Genomic DNA, 6,923 nt, shown 5'->3' on the forward strand with positions numbered 1-6,923 from the left:
TGAAGCTGCTGAGGGGCCCGTCTCAAGAACCGAGCCCACCAATGCTCCGAGCCTGGAGAGGAGCGGAAGATACTCCCGGCGGAGACCAGGGAAACAAACTGTAATATGGAAGAGGCGCTCTCCCTGCTCCGCCGCAGCTGGGTCAAATCCATGCTGCCAAGGCCTGAAGAAAGCCCGAGCACCCCTGATATCCAGAGGACTCATGGCAAGGACCTTGGCAACGCTCTGGGCGGCCTCGAACTCGATCTGATAATGTCCCCGGCCCAAGAGCTGTACATCAAGGATCTTGCCCACATCTGCAAGAAGGCGAGCCTGAAGTAGATCCCTGATCTCCCCTCTGCTGGGGCGAGTGCCGACTATACGGCAGATGGTGGAGTGAGCCTGAAGGCGTTCCACCTCTGCGGTGAGGCTCGCTTCCTCTTCCGGCGAAAGAGAAAGCCTGATGGGGATGACCTCGGGGGCGGGCGAGGGGGCTGCGGAAGAGTCCCTCTGAGGCGAGGCGGGAGGAGTCTCCATCAGAGTCTGAAGCTCAAGCGAAGGCGAGGCGAAAGCGAAAAACCCCAGCAAGAAGCGGGCTGCACACCAAGAGGCGGAAGACGGATGACGAAACCCCCAAGGGGGGGAAGGCAGCGCGACAGAGGAGGGAAGGGGGGGGGCGGCGAACGCGAGACCACAAACCCCCAAGGGGGGGAAGGCAGCGCGACAGAGGAGGGAAAGGGGGGGGGCGGCGAACGCGAGAAGGAGAGGGGGGGGGGCGCTGCTGAATGGAGGCGGCGAGATGAGAGCGAGGCGGCGGGGGGGCCAGCAGGCGGAAGCGGGGGGGGGGATGGCGAGCAGGTGGAAGCGGGGGTGAAGGCGAAAAGGCGGCAGCGGGGGGAACAGGCGGAAGCGGGGGGGGATGGCGAGCAGGCAGCAGCGGGGGGGGCAGGCGCAATGGCGCAGAGGGGAGGGGGCGAAACAGGCGAAAAGGGGGGGGCGGCGCAGCAGCGAGGCAGGAGAGGGGGGGCGCAGCGGCAAAAAGGGGGGGGGAGCGAAGGTGCGCAGAGCTGGGGGGGGGCGGGAGCTTCAGCGAGCGGTGGGTACATCTGAGACAGTACCATACACTTGATCCTTTGTCCCAACCACACATTTTGACTACGATGACGCATTGTCTCATCCTCACCAGAACTACTTGAGGAGGTTGATGACATCCTATGTACAAAAGAGCAAACACAAAATCATAATCAATTTTTAATGAAAGTATAAAATTTTTTATAAATTGCGTGTAGCAGTGCGTCTATATCCTTAAAATTGCGTGTATCAGCGCATCTACATCCTAAAAATCGCGTGTATAAATGCAGCTACTTCCTGAAAATCGCGTATATAAATACGGCTAAATCCTAAAATCGCGTGTATAAACGCGGTTGATTTATTATAAACGCAAAAATACACGCACTGTTACACGCAACGACCTGTCTATACCTAAAATAACCCGCCTTCTCCAAATAAACATTTTCAAACTAAGATTTGCCCTCCTTTGTCGCCGCCTCTTCCAACAGAGCACTAAACCTAAGTGCAAGGAGGAGATAAGGAGCACACACGGGTGAAGGAAACCAACCAAAAAGAAGACTCACTTTTTCAGAGGTGAGTGAATTTGTCTTTTGTCTTGTCTCTTTCCTTCCATTTGTTTATGCTATTGTCTCTTTCCTTTATGCGTTTGTCTCCATCCTTCTCCTTCTCTGATAGTACTTTTGTGAACGATTGTGACAGTGGGCTTCTTTTATAAGGACGATTTGTCGGAGGTCGGTCGCTTTCAAAAAAACTTTTACACAGGCCACGTGTAGGAACGCGTGTATGTCTGCGTGTATCTTGTTTGCACAGACGTTCACGCGCATATACACGTATTTTTGGACGGGTGTATACACGTGACTGTGTTTCACCCATGCATGCGATCCAGGTTCTTCAGAGAGATGATCCCACCTGCATATGGCTTGCCTTCACAAAATCATATGTGCTAGCTTGCATGTGTGCTTTGATGCAATCATGTATATACTTTTATTTTTGCAGATTCTTTATGGATCCAGGTTCTTCATCCGATCCATTTGCGTACGGCACTTGGATGATGGAGATGCTAAATCATTTTGGGCGCCATCCTGGTCCACTTGAGCTTACAAAGTACATGTATGCCCATCCCCCTCTTGGATTGCCTGGTATCTATACCCCGCCCCTGAGTATCCATGTCACTCCACTGCTGTCTATGCCTGCGAGTCCGACGAGATGGCATGCAGCTTCTCCTCTTCCACGCCCACCAAGGAGACATACCCCATCCCAGACACACTCACGCACACCCTCCCAGGCACCGTCACGTCAAGGCTCACAGCCACCATCACGTACTCCCTCACAGCCACAATCACGTAGACAATCCCCCAGTCGTGACTCCACCTGCAGTAGAGAGGAGAGCAAACGCCGCAGTAGGAAGAGTGGGAGTGGAGGATGCGGTGGGTGCTTTGGTGGGGGAGGTAGTATGGCACGCGGTGAGAGAGGAGATAGAGGGAGAAGAGTTAGAGGAGAGAGTGAGGATGAGGAGGAGGTGAGAGAGGTGGAGAGAGTGATCTCCTATGATGTGACGGATAGGGGCGGGATAGTGATGGATGCGAGGGGGAAAGAGGTAATGGATTACATGCATGGGGTAGTATCAAACTTGTATAGAAATTATTTTATTAGATTTAAAGATCAAAATAGCCGATTAGTTGGGGAGGTGATAGATGCTGTACATAGTCGGTAACCCAATCCCCCACATGCGACATTCTCGGATGTATGGGAAAGGATGCGAATAAGGGAGATCTTAAGTAATAAAAGATCTCACCTTAAGAAACTCGCGTACGATGAGATGGGCTAAATGTAGTTGCGGGTGGCTATCCTGCCGAGAAACCTACCACTACGCACAAACGCGAGTGGAAGGAGGCAAAGAAACGAGCAGAGGGTGGCGTGAAGGGCAGGTAGCATGTGGAGGCACGACGGATCTAGATGGAGACCATTAGATCTTCGCATTTCGGATCTGGCGACGTCGAGTAATGGTAGGCAGAGTTCATAAGTATCTTGCCACTTTATTTGATTGTTTACTTAATTCATTGATTCTATGATTGTTTTAATCTTACAAAATGTGTTGATTATGATACAGCGATGGGTTACGGGGAGGAAGCCCATAGCCCATGATACTGGGTATGCTCGTCGGCATAGCAATCGTGACACGTGGGCCCACTTCAGAGCCGAGGGACGTATTACAGACGCGCAGTTTGAGATGGCCATGAGACCATACGGTTGACAGGTACTTGAACGAATGATTTTGGTTTATTGAATTACATATATATATACTTATATACTATATATTACTTGAACAGGCACAAGCTGCTACTGCACCTACTGATGATCCACCTGCCGGCCGCCACTGCAGAGGGTGGACATGAGCACTACTCATCGGACATTCCGACCGATGTGAGCTCATCTGATCATGGAGGGAGCAGCGAGTCATCATTTGGGTCTTAGTACTCAGACTTATAGTATCACATTCCATATTGAGGATGTGGTTGTATATATATTTTTGTAACTGAAGCCATGGGCTACTTCGACATATGGACTCCCTTGTATATATGTGTATACATAAAATTTTGATAGTAATATTGAATTGTGAATTGATAGTATTGCATTCATGTCTGTCTTGAATCGTGTATTGACAATGTATGCATTCATGTCATTCTAGTCTTAAATCTTCCTCGTGGATGGTGCAATGCACCCAGAAAAATAAATCCAGGGAGTGTTATTGGGTGCTGGAATGCTGGAACAGCATTTAGGTACCAAATAGCACTCTCTGGATTTTTTTTTTGCTCTTTGTTCGCGTGTATAGACACGTCAACTCTGCAAAAAGTCACGTGTATATACGCGGATACTCTGTGAAATGCACGTGTATAGACGCGTCAACTCTGGAAAAGTCGCGTGTATATACGCGGATACTTAGTGAAATGCGCGTGTATAAGCGTAGCTAAACTGACAAAACGCGTGTATACACCCTCTTATCAGCGTAGCAAAACTGACAAAACGCGTGTATACGCCCGTGTATCAGTGCGTCTGACTATTTTTATACACGTGCTTTTACACGCATGTCTCTAGCCGCGATGATACATGTGCTGATACACGGGCCCGTTACTTTTTTTCCACAAGTCATTTTTAGCGGGAGCGCGGGTATGAGCCCGATCCCTTGTGGTGCCAATGGAGTATGCCAAGTTCTTATGCTCTAGAAGTATATTAGTTATCCCTAGTGGTAGCTACCTCTTAGGTATGGGCTAGGTGCTACGATAAACAAAAATTTACGAAACACATGCCCTAAAAAATATATAGAAGAGACTTGAGACATGACGTGTCTACGGCCATGCGGAATGCTTGGTAGGACCTTGGGTTGTTTTAGCACCTTAGGGTTGATGCCTTGGTTTCCATGGGGTGAACACACTGACGTCTAAAAGATTAAGAAGAAGACCTACAAGGACTCTATCACCTTGATAGATGCTGGTAGGACTCTTCGGTGCATTATGGGCCCTCGAGACAGATGCCCTCATCTTCATGGGGTACTCCTTATGTAAAAAATAAAGAAAAGGGTCTGTCGCCCTTGAGATACTTAGCGGCCTTTAGATTCTCTTGGCAAAGGTCTCTTGGCCATTGCTTGGGTCTCATTGGGATGGAACCTTCCTCTTTATCAAGCTAACAATAATAATTCTCTTTAATTTTCTACTCTTTACACAAAAGAAAAAGAAAGAAAGAAAGAAAGAAAGAAAGAAAGGTCCAATCACCATGGCTTATATTTGGGAGTACGGTTGCTACTTAGGAATAACTCAAACACTTGTAGGACATTGAGACTGCGGTCATAACTTGTGGTGTACAAGCACACTTGCCTTTGCATAGCACTATCTACCACTTAGTCTCACTTTTACTAGTCTTTACTCGCTTCTTTTAGCACTCTTTAAAACTCTAATCGGCCTTTCACTTGCTTGCTCACGTGTGAGATTGTCATTGCTGGTTTTTTTTCAATAAAAGGCTTTACTTGTCTTCCATTGTTTTTTGCAGCTTTTGTTTCTACCGCGCCCGAGGACGTGCACGATTTAGGAAGGGGGGAATGTTCCAGGGGAACACTCACGGGAACACGGATTATGGAAGGAGACCGGAAGCAATTAATGCGAGAGAGCGGGATTGTCGCCATGGGAACATAAAGATGCACATAATTTTTCCATATATTTTGTGCCAAAGTGCAATGTAAATCGTTCTAGGCCAATGTGGGTTCTAAATGAGAGTTCTAAGTGTATTAAGCAAGGCTCACTTATGGGGTTGTCCGCCCATGTGTGAAAGAGGCCTAGGGTTAGGGTTAGTGACATCTCTATAAAAGAGATATTAGCTAAAGAAAGAGGACGTTTTTGGCCATTCTCATAAGCTATTGAGTGAAGCTCTTGAGCTCTCAAGCTATGGCAACTCTCTAACTCTCTCTCTATTGTACTCTAATGAGAATCAAGCTCCAATGAGTATAGCTCCACTTCTTTCTCTTAATCTCTCTTAATCTGTTTTAGCATCATTGAAGTAGATTAATCTATGATTAGTTGAATGCTTCTTTCTTTCTCTTGTGTATGCATGCTTATAGTGTGTGTGTGTATAGTCTCTATTGATGCAAGCTTTTGCTGCCCACTTCATTGGCAATGGGTTATTCATGGGATAGACTCTCTCTATAAGCTTGTGGGTTTATGAATGTTACATTCTATGCTTGCTTAAGCTTGTGGGTTAGTAGATACACGCTTATGGGTTTGCTGGCATTAGGGAAAGCTAAGATTTAATCAATGTTTGAATGGGATTAAGAGATTGCCATGCATTGCTTGTTCTCTTGATTAGTGTAGTGGGTTTAAGGGATTGAGAGATTGATTGAGGTGTTGAATGGTTCAATCGTCAAGTGGTGGTTCGTGTCTGTGAGCTCTCCCGCAAGGGATAAGCCTTCATGCACTAATCGGCTCGAGTACTCAGATTGACATTGTGTTTCTCAATACATTTGTTGATCGGTAGTACTCTATGAGCACTATATTGCACGGTAGAGAGAACCGCTCTTCAGGCATGTTACCTAGAACTCTCCTAATCTCCTTCATGTCATCATCCGCACTCGACCGTGCCACTGTCTCATGAAGACTATATGTTTGGACATGCTCAATTGTTATACGATGTTGTATATACTGGCCCTTGCATCAATCACACACACATCGAATTTTTTCTCTTAACCATGCCTCGGATCCAATTTTCGGCCCTTGATGATCATTGTAAGACATCTTTAACCTGGTCAAAACTAATTTAGGATTCATAAAAACACACAACAACATCTAGTACTGTAAATGGAAAATTAGCTAGGTTTTCAATGCTAAACAGTGACCACAGCAGTGTTTTTTCGTTGCACAACAGTAAAAATCCACTGCCCACCAGCAGCAGCAAAAATACGTTGCTCACCAACAAAGCTAGCAGTGAGATTTCTATGCTTAGCAGTAACCTGCGAAACTGTAACTCCCGCCTAACTTTAGCTCGGTGGAGCGACAACTTCCCCCATGACACATTAGGGATATGACAACTATTTCCTCACACTTATGTAATGGGTGCCCATACTATATTGTAAATCTCATAATTTAATGAGGGATAGATAAGAGCTTCAAAGGATAGACAAGAGGATCTTATTTAGTTGGCCAAATCATAAAGCAAAGCCTTGTAACTATGTTTTGGGCACCTCGGGTCACTTACTCCCAGGAGGCCTAGTGGGAAAAGGCTTGGAACTATAAAAGTTAACTTCTCTCGTTTGTAACACATTATCCTGTTTATGCAATAGAAGTGGAGTGTTTATGCAATAGAAGTGGAGTGTTATCTCTCCCTCTCTC

This window comes from Cibotium barometz, chromosome 2, assembly GCF_041138505.1.
Source record: "Cibotium barometz isolate CiBa-2024 chromosome 2, ASM4113850v1, whole genome shotgun sequence".
NCBI lineage: Eukaryota > Viridiplantae > Streptophyta > Polypodiopsida > Cyatheales > Cibotiaceae > Cibotium > Cibotium barometz.